The sequence below is a fragment of the Eufriesea mexicana genome, unplaced genomic scaffold (assembly GCF_001483705.2).
Source record: "Eufriesea mexicana isolate 0111107269 unplaced genomic scaffold, ASM148370v2 scaffold1992, whole genome shotgun sequence".
NCBI classification, from domain to species: Eukaryota; Metazoa; Arthropoda; class Insecta; order Hymenoptera; family Apidae; genus Eufriesea; species Eufriesea mexicana.
In genome coordinates this window covers 339,133-357,149 of record NW_016910066.1, presented here as the reverse complement: position 1 = coordinate 357,149, position 18,017 = coordinate 339,133, and the positions used below count along the sequence as shown (strand labels likewise).

Genomic DNA, 18,017 nt, shown 5'->3' with positions numbered 1-18,017 from the left:
GGACCTTTGGCTAAGGAGTAGGAAACTGTCAAGGAGCCGATTTCTGATGGTCGATGACGTGATTTATAAGTGTCGTCCGTCCGTCGCTTGTTGGGTCTGTCACAAGTGGGTCCTATCTGTCGCGTCTGGTTTCTAGTAAAATACCTAAATTTCGCTTTACCCTTGTACGCTTAATCCGCTAAAACGGCGTTGAGGCACATCGAACCTCCGGAATTGCAGTCGCGGTATAAAATATAAAATAGACCGTTAGGTCTGGCAAAAGTGTAAGCCTTAGAATAAAATTATGTTATAAACACGCTCTCCGGGATGGAACAGTTTCTAAACTATTATCCGAAGTGTCTAAACGCTGGGTTATGTTTTAAAATATTAATATCAGCTTAAGGAAAAGTGGGGAGTGCTCTAGAGTACATCAGTCATCGTATAATGAAATAAAAAAGTCATACAAACTATTTGCACAGAGCAGAAAGTAATTCAGTGCTACATATCATGGGCAAACATTTATTTATTTAAAGGATTTAAAAACTTAAATTCTTCAATTTTATGTTATCAAGGTACAATATATTAGGTGTAGTAAAAAGAAATCCATCATTTTTGCATTAAATGGCTTTAGTGATCTATATCTCGCGTTGTATAAGTACGATCGGATTACGTTAAATGGCGTTTGAAAGATAAAATTCTGTACTAAAAAAACTTCTGAAACAGTTTTGTGATCGCTGGACTCAGTATTGTTTAAGCGCGCGTCAAAAATCTACACCAGCAAAGAGAAAATAGGCCATATTTTACAGTTTTTCTTCGATAAAGGCGAAAACACAAGCCAGCCGGATGAAAATTTAGATAGTGTTTATAGTTCTGACACTGTAACAGCCAATAATACGCAATTTTGGTTTCGTCGATTCCGTTCCGGTAATTTTGATGTCAAAGATGCACCACGGTCTGGAAGGCCGATTGTCGAAAATGTTAATAAAATAATGGAAATCGTCGAGTCCGACTGTCATGTAAGCACTGTTTCGATTGCCCAGAAGTTAAACATTGCAAAAAAAACCGTTTGGAACCATTTGAATAAGGATGAATACAAAAAGAAGCTCGATGTATGGATGCCACGCGAGTTAACGCAATAAACCTCATGGACCGAAATTCCATCTGCGAATCGCTGCTGAATCGCTACAAAATCGACCCATTTCTGAAGCGGATGGTAATTGGCGATGAAGAATGTGTCGCTTACGACGACATCGAGCGAAAACGGCCGTAGCCGAATCGCAGTAAGCCGGCGTAAACGGTGGCCAAGACAGGATTGACGGTCAGGGAGGTTTTGCTGTGTGTTTGGTAGGATTAGCAGAGAATTATCTACTATGAGCTGCTCCCGTACGGCCAAATTCTTAATTCGGACCTGTACTGTCAACAATTCAACTGTCCGAAGGAAGCAATCGCCCAGAAGCGGCCAGTTTTGACCAATAGGTGAGGAATTGTGTTTCATCGGGACAATGCCGGGCCACATACATCGATAGTAACTCGCCAGAAGCTCCAGGAGCAGGTTGGGATGGTTCTTATGCATTCACCTTATAGTCCGGACCTGGCACCAAGTAATTACCACCTGCTCCTGTCTATGGCGAATGATTTTGCTGGTGAAAAATTCGCCTAAAGAGAAGCTCGTGAAAATTGACTGTCCCAGTTTTCTGCCAATAGGGACGAGGGTTTCTATGAGAGAGGCAAAATGGAATTACCTTTAAAATGATAACAAGTTATCGAACAAAACGGTACATATTTGACCTAAATCGGATTATTCTAACTATGCCAAATAAAGCCTTCAATTTCATGCAATATTTATATTTCGCAGTTTCTATCAAATTTGTTAGTGTCTGTATATTTTTAAACTGCAGGACAGGACAGACAAACTGTAGGACAAAGAGATCGAAAGATACGGGATGTCCTCGTATGCTATTAGAGGCGATGACACACAAGGGAAAATGGAACAAGAAAAATACATAGAACTATAAAGAAAAAGCAAATTCTCTCGAAACGGTCTGTGTTAAATCAAACATGTGTCTTAGCCGACTCTAACGGAATACTTCTTCAAAAACATGTTCAACTTATTCATATTGGTAATCTTTTCAAATGATAAAGGATAATCGGATAGTATCAATTACGGTGCTGTTCTATATATCTTATCGAAGAATTTACGAATTACACGGAACAATGAAAATAACCAATATATTTAAATGATTAATTGTTCAAAGAGATTACCTTCATCGTTAATATCCGCAATTAAATATCTCGTAAACTAATAATTTTCTTATATAATTGGTCTAGTACTTTTTTTTTGCTAAAAATGACAAGTTGTGCATTAAAGAGCGTAAGATTTTATTTAAAAATTAATATCCACTTATAAAGTTTCCTCGAAACTATTCGATTTTCGTAGAAAACATTTTTTATACAGCAAATAGTTAACGAGTAATTTTCATTTATACGTAGATTAAAATCGAACACCCAGTATATTAATACATTTGCTCTAATGTATGTATTTAAGAGAAGAAAAGAAATGTTCAGAAATAATACAAGGAAAGTAAAGGAGTCTTAAAATAGCTGTAGTTTAAATAGCAATAACGCAAAGCAACAGAGTAATCAGGATTAGCATAACTAAATTTCAATTACATCATTTTCAGTTAAATATCGAGTAACCAAATGAAAAGTTTAGGTAAACATTTTTAACTCTGCAATGTTTCTATGCTCGAAACTAATTTAAATACCAAATAATTCATTTACTTATTCAAATAATCGAAATGTTAATCGTTACCGAGTCTACAATCCTTTCAAAGACGAAATTGACGAACTTGGAAAGTAAAAGTAATACAATGAAAATGTAAAAGTAACGTATTTACAAATACATATTACCGCGAACAAGTACATACGAACAAAAAGAGTGCAACTGTATTGTTAAAAAATGTGAAAATAAGATAGGAAGAAAGTAAGGGAAACAAGTTCAACGGGTCAGCGTGATTCAGAAGCGCAGTGAAAGGAAATCGTGTAGGTACAACAGAGCCGTAAGAGGAAATAAAAAAGTGAGGTTAGGTAACGGTACGGGGTAACGAAAATGGCGTGAAAACAGGTTAGTAACGAAAATAAGAGAAACGGATCAGGGACTAGAGTTAACTAATGAGATATCGGTGAAAAAAATATGACTGGTAAAGGAAATAGAGTATACGAATCGAAAGTTAGCGGAGAAAAGAAATTGCAGAAGAAAGAAAGGTATGGAAAAAAATGCGAAAAAGTAAAATATAGAATAACGAATAACAGGTTATTTGTTATAGTTGTGAATATTTCAACTGTATCGTTTTTGCTTTTATACTAGTCCCAAGTTTCGCTTAACGCGAATCTCTGTATCGGTGTCGATGTATTTAATTAAAATTTAAATTTAATTAACGAAACGAAAACGGTCTTAAAACTACAATCGCCACGTTTAAGATCCTATCTAATCCTAACGTATTCACTCGAAATAATAAAATGACCCAACATAGATCTCGAAGAACTACAAATAGGATAAATACGATAAAACTGCTAAACATCAGGCTGTATACGGAAATTCTTCTATGGAAAGAGATACGAGCAGAAAGGGAAGAAAAAAGGAAAGAGAACGGTAAAGGTACGAGTGCTGTGCGATACGTAAATAGAAAACCCGTGAAACTACTTTCGCGATAAAATCACGACACTCATTGAGCGCATCGAGCGATAGTTAAGCATTACACATGGCCAATAAACATTACACACCACTGACCGGAGGCAAGAAAGCGTACGAGAAGGCATACGCGTAAATGCATTCGCGTCGATGACACAGCGGAAACAAAATAAATACTACGCGGACTAAAAGAAATACTACAAAGTAAAGGCTACGCGTCATGCTAGATCCAAACATAGACAAACTTTCACCCTAATGGTTGGCTCGTAGCGAGACAACTTCTTCCAGAAATAAACCTATTCCCTGCTAATTACGTACACGCGTATACGGTATTCGTTACTATTAAAATCATATAATACGATATACAGGATATCTCGGTTGAACGAGGTCACCTGAATATCTCCTTTCATTTTCACGGTCTGAAATATGTTCATGGTACAATTTAAACATTCTCAAAAAAGAATATCTCTTTGGAAAGATATTTTTTGTCGATTCATGTTTTTCTTCTCTTTTTCGTTTTTTCGAAGTTATCGATGTACATTTTTTATCAAAAACATTTTCTGTCGCGTTTTATTAATTTCCTCCAATTGTACCTTCAAATATTAGAAGAATGATTGTTACTTTGTATAACTGCAATAATTTCAAATTCGGTATAGTTATAAATCGATATAATAGCATTGGTAAGAATACAAACAAAGCTGCCGTATTGGAAAAGTAATATAAGAAAAACGGAAATAAGACTATTTTGTGGGGAAGAATTACAAAGTGCTGTGCTTTTAATTTACTTCTCAGCCGGATGTTGATAGTTATAAATGGTATAATAAAAATAAACTAGGTCAACTTGTAATAATATACGAATGTTTGTATATAAAACTACGATGATAAATATAACGAATTTAAGTTGTCAAACGCTCGATTAAGCAAATTTTAATCTAATCAGCGCTCGATCGTGCTCGAATCTTTTCCAGGGATTCAAAATCCAAGTCCTAGTCGTTGCGCGGGATAACGAGCCTTGCAGAATATTTTTAAGTTTACGATGCAAACCTGGATATTTGCTACTTTTAAGGATTATCATTTTCAATTATTTTTGTTCATTCTAAATGTACAGAAAACGCGACGATATATTATGCTTGTCCAAACTGTGATTCGAATGCTTAACGTCAAAGCAGTGTCTAAGTAGTGACAGGCAATGTTTCTGATCGCTTCTCAATAATCGATCATATCGTTATTGTACATAGAAATGGACACTGATATCTTCTATGTTTTTTAACAGTTAACACATTAGTATATTTAGATAAAAATATTTAAATAATGAAAACAACTCGCGATAAACTATTTTAAACAAAAAAATTGATTGACACCTTCTAGAAAATTCTTCTCTCTCTCTCTCTCACTCTTACTAACCGTTACATACCCATGTTTCCTCTTTGATGATTCTCACGTAATTGTTTTATTCTGGCACATTCTTCTAAACATTTTTTCAAACATCATTCAAACTTGACTGCACTCGCACATATTATATTTATATCATCGTAAATGAGTTTCGCTTATTCAACCTCATTCGCATTCACACATATAAAACCAACACTCACAGTTATATCATTATGGTTTTTTCTTAAATTCGATCTATTGATAAAATTGTTTTACTTTGACAGAAAACGAAATATTTTATTAAAAAATATGGAATCAATCGAGGAGATTCTACTCTCTTTAAAAGCAGAATCTATATGACAAAATCGGAGATCGAATAAAAAATCTGCACAATTTATATTGCATAAATTTCGTCTTTAATATAGTATAGGATTATAATACAGATTATAAGGAGATTACAAAAGCACACGAATCGGAAAAAAAAGCCTATCCCGATAAACGTGTGCTTTTCCAAAAAGCTCTTCGACCGTTTCATTCCGACTAGGTAAGAAGAAAATCATTTTTCTAATTGAACCTTAATTTGCAACAAATTTATAATTATATAAATATAAATTAGCCAATGACGAAAAGAATAATTACGTTATTTCCCAGTCGTGTTTTATATTCCTTCAAAATCGGAATTTTTATTTTATGTTACCGTTACAATTACAGAATGTAAAAACCTGCCATGCGATGACTTGTACAAAGACTTATACAAATTATAAACCATTTTCAGTTATCTCTTTTCAATCTTTAATATTATTTTAAAAATTCTAAACTCGAAGCGCACACCGATAGGAAACGTAGGAAATAACGGCTATTTGGCCGGACATTAAAATCTTTCGCAAGAAAGATGTAATACTTTAAGCGAAAATGTACAGAAATGTACTCGAGTATTCTGTGTTTGGTAACTAGTAGTACAGGCGGATAGAAAGTGACTAAGTTTAAAAGTCGCAAGGGAGGAATAAAATTTGTTTCGTTCGAGGCTTGGTTTCCGAGAAAATTGGATTTAAAAATTCAAGGAGTACGCGTAAATTCGAATAAATTTTGCTTCTATGGAGTAAAACGTAGGTAATTCTTCCTCTTGAGCCTTTTAAAGATAAAAACCAGCAATATCTCGCGTTATTCTTTCATTCGATCTATCGAATATGGATGTAAAGATGCTAGAAATGTCTACGGACGCGAATAGATAATTTACCGTGAAATTCACAGCGTTAAGATTTGAATAAAAGAACGAGTATCTCGTGAATTTTCAACTTCGATTTTCAAGAAAATCAAGTCTCGAACGAAAAAATTGTATTTTACATATAGAATCGCTTCTTGTCCGGTTATCCCACCAGAGTTAACAGATACCCTATACTCTTTGATAGAATATATATCGAGGGACTGCAAACTAGCGAACGAAATAAATCGTATATACGAAAAAGATCATTTACCAAAAACGTGGAACGCAATATTATTTACCATAAACACACGTACCGTTTTACGATTAACGATAATAATAATACGATAAAATAATACGCGTGTTATAGATAAAACTGTTACAAGTAACAGACGAAACATTGTGTTAATTATCATTGCAATACCGAATGACGCAAACGTTATAGAAAGGAAACGATAAATGTATCTTATTAGCAATTTGAATAGAAGTACTCTAGAGAAAAGAAACAATAATAATAGTATCATACACATATGTAAAATATAGATATCGCAATAAAAAATGTATTAAACCATCTTGAAATATAATAAATATATCAATTACATAGGCGTATACATTATCCGTTGAAAAATAAAACTAAAAAATATCGAAGTTTATTAAAATTCGAGAAACTTATGAAACTCATTGAGATTTATAAAAACAAATAGTAACGTTTAAAATAATAGCATTAATGAAATATTTCATTTAAAGAAAAAGAAAGAAATTTTTCAATCGAAAGCATTAACGTTAAATACGTTAAATACAAAACAAAAGACCGATTATAATTACGACGGATATGACAACGATAAGAATAATAAAATTTATTAACGCAAACGCAATTATTTGCAAAAATAAATGGATCGATCGATGAAAGAAATAATGATACAGCTGGAAGTGCTCGTGTTAACGCAGCTATTGCACCGAAGAAAAATTTAGCGGAAAACATTGAACGAAATCGGCTGTATTACATTACAATTAATTGCGTCGGTAACTTAATAACGCTTCGTTGACTTTTTTTTCAAAGTTCAAGAAGCAGGTCAGATTGCTCGCGTGAGACGAAACATTTCAATTACGTTACTCTCAAGAACTGACTCACGTACTCTGGAATATCAAGAAAGACAACAATAACGTTTATGCAATGATCCAATAATAGGTAATTATTTCTTTTATACTTTATTTACATATTCCAAAACGAACCATTATTTTGGAACGAAAGGAATTAGTTACTGTCGATTATTAGTCGAGTTAAACGAATCGCGGTATAATTATGTCGCGAAAAATGTTTATTAAACAATTAGGAAACCGATACTTATTATTATCGTTGCCAAACTTTCGAATAATTTATTTACCTCTTATGCGGATCATGTTCGGACAAGCAATATAATATTAACATGAATTTTTAGGAATCGACGGTTAATAAACAATTTCACAACGTATATTTTCGTATTATGTTAATAATCTATACACGTTATTTGTATGCACACAGTTAATTGTTTAAGCTTTTTCTATTTAATAAAAATAGGAATTTACGAATCACTAATAATTTAAGGTTATCCCTGAAAGGATCATCCTGTACAAATGTCGCAAAATTTGGCAAAGAAAATCGATAAGATTTATTCGGTGTGTTCAATGATTATTTTACGATAAAATTTAAAAATTTGATTCTTTCTCGCGCAATTTTTCGATATAAAAACATAAGAGACTCGTTATAAAACTATGATTTCAATTTTAGAGAGAGCTATTAGTATATGGGACAACGTGTAAAGATTTGAAAGCAATAGCTCATACGAGCTTTAAGGTTTTATCTATTAAAATCAAATTTATTCAAATTTGAGGGCTGTTAGGAGGGTTAATACGATAAATTAAATTTTAATATTACGATCGCAAAATTATAACGGACAGTGAAAGGATAGAGAAAAATAAATTTTAATAATATGGTTAAGTTTAGGAGCCGAAAATATCGTTGTTTGTGGTAGATGATATATCGATAACAATGAGAACAATTCTTTATTTAATTACAAAAATGATCAAACGTAAATATTAAATATAAATCTAATTAATTTCTCGCAATCACACGCTCACACCTATTTCCACTATTAAAACTCAATTACAAACATACACAATTCACACAACACTTTAAACATTATACGCATACTCATTTATCAAAATAACCTGTATCTCATTAGATATTGGCAACCCATGCATACTTATCCCACTCATCCCTTTCTTACAGACTTGCAGACATCGCTCCTTTATTATATTAATATATGTATATTCAAAATGTATGTTAACCATTACCATAATTGTAAGAGCATGCGTTGGTATAAATATTATTAAATTGCGATACAAGTTTTATCCGTTATTTTGATCGGATATGCGATTTGTGGGTTCTAACTGTTAGTTGCGGATATTATATTTAAATGAATATATTATATATTCATCGAACAATATTATATCATAGGGTAAAAATTATAGATGAAATATACCTAATTGCGTTTACACTTTCTCACGATACTCGTACACACGTTTGCTCTCAATCAATTCTGAATTCCAACTAATCTATCCAACTACTCTCTCATTAGTTCTCTTTTCTTTCGTACATCGCATAAATATACACAGTATATACTGCGTTATAATATTCATTCGTTAGACGAATACTCGATCCATTCGCTTTTTTCTTACAGACATGATTTATTTTACATCAGTATATATATACATGTTAAAACTCTATGTCAACCACTATCACACTAACGCCAGTAAGAAGTTGCCGATATAAACAGAAATTTTAAAATTTAAAGAAGGTCGAAACATCTTTTCGTTAATCTTCGATCAGGTATTCAAGAAATGACGATGATGCAATAAATACAGCAAAAACATTCGTTTTGCACCTGGCGAAGGTGTTACCATTGTTCGCATTTGTGCGTGGTTGACGAAACGACCGAAAAGGAAGATGGTAGAAATTAGCCAATTTTGGACTTGGTTGTTAACGAAAATTTTTTACAGCTGGGGTAAGAAAAGTATCGACACGCAAAAATTCACTTAATCACGAGATTCTGATTTGAATTTTTTCACTCGATTTAAATCTATGAGTATATATATCGTAACAGATTATATACAGGCAACAATCATTTTCTTCACCTAATATCGCACTAAACAGATAAAATTGGCTATTGAATTTTCACTGTCCTTTTTGCGTTTTTAAATAAACTCTGTAATGGTACAATATACAATGAAACTTTTTATAGAAAAAAATGTTTAACTTTTAATGCTCTATTATCCTATCGTGATAAAAATTTCGAAGAAAGATTATTAATCAGAGCATGAAAAGAAATCGAAATTTGTAAAGTATATTTGATTCCTTTAAAAATATTTCTCGTGCATAAGAAGATTTCTTCAAGTACAGCGCGTTATGTTCTACTAGTATACAAACTTTCATTGAAATCAAAACTTTCTGATTAAATGAATATGCTTGTAGTATACTCAGCTGATACTTCTTTTTGTATTGTATATTTTTACAGATCCTACCTATATATTTATACATTTAGAAAAACATACCTATCGATTTTGAAAAATACGATGGAAAAGTTTTAAAATTGCATCGACATCGAAGTATATAAAGCTTGTAAATCTCTAATCGATGAATTTCATCGTTATTTTCCTCGGATACTGATCAATTAGCAAAATAATCATCGAAAAAGTCAATAGTTTAGTTCGTCGTAAACCGAGGTCGAGTATATTTAAAAATACCACGAAACGATTGATATGCAAAAGTAACAAACGACAAGTGTGTGGGTATTACTACAGTTTTTCAATAAACGTGAACTTTGTCACAGAAAATAAGACATATATAATACGTGCGAATCAATTTACTTATTACCGTAGTCATGTGCTTGATATAGTATACTCCAGTACACAGTGTCTGTATCGCTAAAATTTCGATTGCCGAGTATCGATATATTGCTGTAAATGTATGATCTCAATAATTCAGTGTATTACGTAAATAAATATAATATATTTATAAATATAATTCTTTTCTAAATTTTCAATTTGTTCTTTAATATCGTGGTCTTAGCCATTTTTGTGTTCTCTATTTTTCTTTCGTTTTGACGATATCTTATCACTAGGCCCCATATATAATAGGCGGAGTTTCCATTTTAGTCTTTGCTAAAGCAAGAGTTCTTTGATTTTGTTAATTCTTTTCTACGTAGTAATCTACTCGCGTGATAAAAATAATGTTATTTAAATACCTATTTTATACATATTTAAATATAAATAATAATTGTATAAATAAATTACTTTTAACAATTTAATTAAATTAAATTATTATAATTCAGTTTAATTATTATTATATCGAAAAATAACTTTGCAATTTATGTTTATTATTAATAACCAGGCATAAGCGGCTTTGGTATGTTATTCATAATTGCCAGTACGTACAATTATTTATCGTAATTTATGCTTCCGTAAACTTCCGAATCTTAAATTAAGATAAACGAATGAGAAATGAGATTACTATTACTTATTTATTATTACTTATCGATATAAAACATTTAAAAAATGATTTATTTTACACAAATAATAATTAAAAATTATTCGATAATTAGCTTTTATGGTATCATGTACTCTAAAATGTTAGATTTTACTAATTTTTTAAAATATCGCAGTTACCAGAGTGTTTGTGAAGTATAATACTTCTTTGGTTTTTTAGAATTTGTAATAGTAGCTGATTTTTATTTTCTTCGTTCAGTTAAAATTATATTTTCAAATATAAAAATTTCGTCTACTTCAATCGGTATATTTATCGGAAAATTCTCAGGAATAAAGAAACAATTATCCCTTTCATATAAATACGGAACATTTAAATATTATACAAATATCAAATTAGAATGCATCAGATAGAAACACTTTTCCGAATAGGTACACATATATTTCTCTCGATCTGCTCAACTTTGCGTCGAATATTTTTCAAATCTTTGGTTAAAGATACATTTGTAATATTAACGATGAAAATTCGATATGTCAAAGTTTATGCCTATTTTTTATAAGTTTATTCCTTATAACTTTCTAATCGCAAAAGAGACTATAAAATAGTTGATACAGATGGCTTATAAGATGACACAGAAATAAGAAGCAGAAACAAGAAAATAATCCGTTCTCTCTAACTTTACCTTCCATACTTTGGAAATTCTTACTTTTAAGTTTAAATTTTTCGATGACATGCTGATAATGTAGTAAGATAAGCTACGAGGGCAATTTATTTATCTTACGTTAATGGTTAAACCTTTGCACTACAATGGCGAGTCTAACTCGTCACGAATGCTTCGTGTCAAATCTCACGATTACAAGCTACGCTAATCGCGTAATCGTAATTATATTTCACGCGTGTTTTAACATGCATAAAATTCGAAGAATTTAAAAAGTTACGATCTAATTTTATCGTGGATAGAATAGTGATTAGTATAGCGATTAACTAAAATTAAATTTTAACGTATAAGTTTTCACAATTTAATCGTAGCGTAAAGAATTAAGACTAATTTTATGCTTACGCCAATGCTTTGCATCGCTGTTATCGCTCTACCCTATTCGGTATCGATTTATCCTGTTTGTTCTTTTCGTCATGCGATGCTACACGATTCGAACCGCAGATAGGGGGCACTTTCGACCGATAACGAAAATTTCTATACCTTATTTTTATAATTTAAATTTGAGGAAGATGATGCTATTTTTACGATCGTATCAGAGAAGACAGACCTATAAAATTATAATCCATTACACCGATATTTCTTTCGCTGATATTTTTCTTATCTCTATACAGTGCATAAGCGACCAAATTAACGGAAGAAAATGCAAAACCAACGATCCGTAACGCGGTATCTAATTATATCCAAGTATTCGAGAATTGTAAAATACTGCATGAACTTTCAATGCGTGTTTGTCTGTGTTCCGCTTCGCGATAAACTAGATATTCCCTGTGACAAATGAAAAATGGGGTTTACATAACGTCGCAACGAGGAAAAGATATGAAGACTGGAACAAAATTCTTTGGAGACAACAAAGAGAGTGCTCAATGATAAGGAGAAAAAAGAAATGGAAGAAAAGGGTGATCCAATGCGTATCGTGGATCATATGTGACACGGTTATTACGAATCCATAATAAATATCACCCACGGTACAAGTGCTAATACGAATTCGTATGAACAACGATGCAGAAGAGCGAAAGTACACGTTGAAAGACCATTTTCCGTGAATCGAAAGGTCGGTTTGTAATATGGATTCCGTGATAACGCGAATGCAGATATGAAAACGGCAATATAAAGAAGAGATATGTACAGGGTGTTCGTTTGAAAAGTTTCCCTTTAAAGTATTACATAAATATTTTCGAAAAGAAAAAAAAAAGTCGAATAACGAAGTTTCTCGGTTTCTAGGATTCAAATTTTCATTCGTCGAGTATTTTCACGGTTATTCGAAATATCGCATTTTGTTTTTAATAAAATAAAGTTTCTTTGGTTTCGCGACTTCTTACGAGTACAGTATGGTGGGGATAGTTTATCGTTTCGAAATTTTGCTTATGTTATGGGTATGACTTTTGCGGGCACGTCAAAAGGAATAATCGTTACCGATTAAAACTTATTATTACACCTTACCATTTAGTCATAAAAAAAAAGAATAAAATATAAAGAAGTTTCCTTTTTACGGCGTAATTTTTTATCTTCTACGTTGGGAATAAAGGAATCAAAAATTTCTTTTATTTCATAAAATATCGTTCCAAGACGAACTCTGATAAGAAAATGTTCCATACACAAATTTCTTCGTTTTTCCCCATAGAATAAGAACGCGTAAATAAAATAATAGATTTCTATCTAAGAAAAGAAAGATAATAACCTTCAGATAATAACCTTGAAGACATTCAACGAATGAAATATAAATAGGTTAGTTATATTTTCTTCTTGAAACCGAGAAACTTCTACATTCAATATTTCTCAAGAAAATACATCGAATTTTGAGATATTTAGATGTAAAATTTTCAAGCGAACACTATATATATTGGAATATATCGATGGATTCTTGTCTTTTTCGATTATCGTAGAAAAGGTAGAGGACAAGAATACCGTTGACGATTAAAAAAAAATGTTTTTTTTTTTAATATAAGTTTTTTTTTAAATGTTAAATCAAAGACTTTTAAGAAAAGAGATATATCATAACTTTTTAGGAAATTGTCATAAATAACAATTTAAAATACATACGGGATGTCCAAAAAGGTTAAAACCAAACTGAGACTACCTGTTAGCGAGGCTAAATAAATGAAGTGTCCGTATAAACTTACGTGCGAAAAGGCTTTATCAAAAAGATGTAAGCGTTAAAAAAACATTTACGAATAAAATTCGTTTTACAATTCGTTATCGAGAATCGTACACGTAGTACAAATTCTCAATAAGATTACTGTTTACATGCCCTAACCTACAGCCTCAAGACCTCTAGTATCAGTCGTTATAGCTTTTAATAGACATTTAATCGTATTGCGATTAATATGTATACATTTTATGAATTATGCAATATGCATCTTGTGTATGGTAAAGTGCAATGCAATGGGCGTGCTGCAGAGAGAAAGTACGCGAAAAAGTTTCCAAACCGTCAACATCCAGAAAGGAAGACCTTTATACCGATTATACCGATCGGCGATTAAGAGAGTTTGCAAGTTTCAAGGAATGTTATCGCAATGGACAAAATCAGATTAATTTAAATAAAGAAGAGAAAATTTTGCAAATTGCGATAAAAATTCAATTAGTAGCGTTCGACGGATAAGTGCCATTTGTAATCAGTCTAAATCATCGGTTTGGAACGTGTTAAATAGAAACCGATTACATCCATTTCATTTTAAAAAAGTTTAAGAATTACATTTTAACGACGAACCAAATCGAGTAGCATTTTGCCGATGGATGGTGCAGAAACGATTACCGAATTCACAATTTCTGTCCATGGTACTATTTGCCGATGAAGCTACGTTTACTCGATATAGAATATTTAATTTCCATAACACTCACGCGGAGAGCAATGAAAATCCGCATGCTGAGCGAACTTCGCATGTACAGCATCAATTTTCTATAAACGCGTGGGTGGGGATTATAGGCGATACATTGATAGGTCCTTATAGGATGCCATGCAGACTAACGGCACAATTTTATTCGCAATTTTTGCAAAATAATGTTCACGATATGTTGCATGACATCTCACAGGAAACACGTTATCAAATATCGTTTCAACGCGAAGATGCTCCGCCACATTTTAGACGGAATGTACGTGAATTTCTTGATAGACAATTCCCTCAACGTTGGATCGGTCGTGACGGACCAATGAGTTGGCCTCCTAGGTCCCCTGATCTAACGCCTCTTTAATTCTATTTATGGGACCTTGCAAAAGAGTTGCTTTATAAAAATATGATAGAAACTGAATCAACTTTGGGAATGTATTGTAGGATGGCGAATACTGGTCTTGAGACACCGAAAATTGTCGAAAGAACAAGAGCACGATAACACAAACTCATAATTCGTAAACTGATTTAACTTAGAGAAAGAACACCAAGATAACGAAACGAAAACACACAAAGGCGCACTCTTTTAAAACTCTCTTTCCAACACCGAGCGACTCACGCTTGTGCTGGACACAACCGATATCTAAGGACTCTGTTTTGGTTGTCAAGGACCACGCTTTTATGCTTTCCTTAACCTACGCTTCATCTCCCCGTAGGGGAGCCACGCAACTTAATTTTGTTATATAGAATAACTTTTCCATTTGTTTCTAGAAGATATCGATCGGTTTACAATTTGTTTTTGTTGGCAATAGCCGATTCGCGATTTCTTTTGGTATCCTACTGTATTAAAAATACATTTACTATTATTCCCAATAGAAATGAAATCATTTGAAAGAGTTCGAGAATCGCTAATTCGATGAATGGAAGCTTGCATTCTTGCAGGAGGAATTTTCCAACACTTCTTATATTGTGCCACGAAAAGTCGTAAATATCGTTAAAGGCATTTATTTTGTTAATGAAGCATTTCCGAACACAAGTTTATATGAATTTTTTCCGTCTATTTGACCTCGGTAGCACTAGGTCCAAGTTGGGTCCCAATCTTTTTCAGACACCCTGTATATATAAAATAATTTAAAGACAGTGTAAATTGTTCTCAAAAATCGAATTTGTAGGTTAAAATGACTAAATAATTAAAAGTAGGAAAACAATTTTGTGATTATTACAGTTAATATCGTGCTAATGGTTGACATAGATTTTAATACGTATATTGATGTAAAAATAAATTGTCTTTAAGAAAGAACGAGTGGATCGAGTATGCGTGTCAAAAATGAACTGTGGTATAGACTGTATATATTTATGGAATGTATGAAAGGAAAGAAAACAAATGATGGATAGGTCAGTTGCAATTCAGAAATCATTGAGAGTAAACGTGTGTACGAGTATCGTAAGAAAAAGAAAACGGAATTAGATATATTTTTACCCTATGCTATAATAATGTTCAATAAAGATTTAATATATTCGTTTAAATATAATATCCACGATTAACAAATATAATAATGTAACGTTCAATCCCACTTCTGAAATTTGTAAAGGGGCTCTACTAATATTCTAACATAAAGAACTGGCCGTTAATATACTATTTCCCAATAACTCTCTAATCTCTGTCTAACAACTAAGGACTCTCTAACGACTGGCTAACGACTGACTCAAAGCAACTGTCCTAAAGGAACTCTCTAAAGGAACTGTCTCGAAGGAACTGTCCTAAAGGAACCCTCTAAAAGAACTCTCTAAACTCCGACTAAGGACTGACTCCAAGCAACTGTCCATTCACGCCCATGTACCCTTATTTAAACCCATACACTCTATCCTCTTCCATACCCATGCTTTCTTTCCCAATCACGCTTTCTCACGCACTCTTCGTAGCCTTGCACTCGGTGGGTCACGTAGCCCAAACAACATTTAGACGCATACCTAGACTTCCATAAACATGCCGTCCACACGATCCTTGCGCACGGTCACTCATCCTTCCACACGCACTTCACATAATATTCAAAACACTCGAGCTAAACCCAAGACGACCGTTTATTATCTACTCTTTTCGGACTGGCATTCCTATATATATTCTTACAATTATGCGTTTGCTGGAAATATGAGATATATGTAACATATATGTTAAAATTTTACTACAAAATATAGATCGAGGTCATAAATAATATCGCATTAGTACTATATACTTAACCGTTTGAGTACCACGGGTCATTATTGTTTCCCAATCGATATTTGCCAAGAGGCGCGATAGCGCTTGTCATATTCCGTGACCAAAAATGCCGAGCGGCGCGACAGCGCTTCTTATATTCCGCGTTCACCAACCGAGCGCGCTGATTGTCAGCTTCGCAGCTCAGAGCGCTGGCACTTTTGGACACAAAATAGAAGAAGCGCGATCGCGCCGCTTGGCACTCAAACGGTTAAATAAATTCGTTTTTAACGTTACAAAGAATATTTATCGTAACGATACGATCATATATTTGATCGATATAAAAATAAATCCATTTAAATATCGATACCGTACTTGTTGTACCACGTGGTGTAAGAAGGATGAGGTCCACGCGGGTTTGGGTAGGAGTATGATAATGCTGCTACCCTCTTCTCAATGTGTCGCGTCACTTACGAGACATTGAGCACTTCGGTGGTGTAATAAAGCGCAGTTTCTGGTGTATTTACACTTTATTACACGTTTTGTGAGTTGTATGATGATTGTGTGCAGTGTATCGTCTCAGCCTTTGCCGTTTCGTCTTGCTTCGTCTTCCGTTTTGTCTTCTCGTTTTATGCGTTTGACTGAGTTTCGATACCGTCTTGATGTTTTGTGTTTTACGTCTTACTACCGTCTTGTTCGTGTTAATCCTCACTGTCGTCTGTTCTCTAGTTTTGGCTACTGCCTGTCGTCTCGTTTTGTCTAGTCTTGAAAATTAGAGTTTTTTCATTGGACAAGGAGTTTTGGCGGGCTCTTGGGTTAGGAGAGGGAATATGACAGGGAAGTTTCTCTTTTTGGTATTGTTTTGTTTTGATTTATACGTACGTCTGGTTAGCATTTCCGTGGGTCAGTCTGTTGGGTCCGGTCTCAAGTATTACCGTCCCTAGTCTTTGTCTCGATTTATGATTGTCGATTCTAAAGAGGAACAGCTAGGTGCATTTCTTTTTGGTATTGTTTTGTTTTGATTTATACGTACGTCTGGTTAGCATTTCCGTGGGTCAGTCTGTTGGGTCCGGTCTCAAAGTATTACCGTCCCTAGTCCTTGTCTCGATTTATGATTGTCGATTCTAAAGAGGAACAGCTAGGTGCACCTTCCACCTATTATTGCCGTCGCAACAGTGCTATTAATTCCATATTTTTACGATTACGATTTATATTAATTACGTAAAATTTTAATTAACTGTCTCGTATAACTTTACGAAAAAAATTTTCAAATCTGTTCGTTTCGTATTATCGACATATTAATTAGTCCTAGCGGAATAAGTTATATTTACTCGTTATATATATGCATATCATTGCGATATACTTATGTACCAGTGAATCATTTATTCTGAATTCTATCGCTATACACTTTTACGTTACACTTTTACATATATATCGTATTAGCAATACTGCTAAAAAAAGAGATAATCGTAAAACGCATACTTAAATATAGTATATGTGAGTGGCTCAGAAGCAG

General features: G+C 33.2%; 1 protein-coding gene across 2 annotated transcripts in view; it reads right to left on the bottom strand.

The window, feature by feature from the left end:
- The window catches only part of mnd (L-type amino acid transporter minidiscs), a 91,551-nt gene that overhangs the window by 62,415 nt on the left and 11,119 nt on the right, over nt 1-18,017 (bottom strand). Inside the window, exon 1 of one of the 2 annotated variants that reach the window (XM_017902761.1) lies at nt 8,765-8,820. The exons of the other annotated variant lie outside the window; for it this stretch is intronic. The gene's annotated coding sequence lies outside the window, so the exon portion shown is untranslated. Of the gene's footprint in view, nt 1-8,764; nt 8,821-18,017 lie in introns of those variants that run through there. 2 annotated transcript variants of the gene reach the window in all.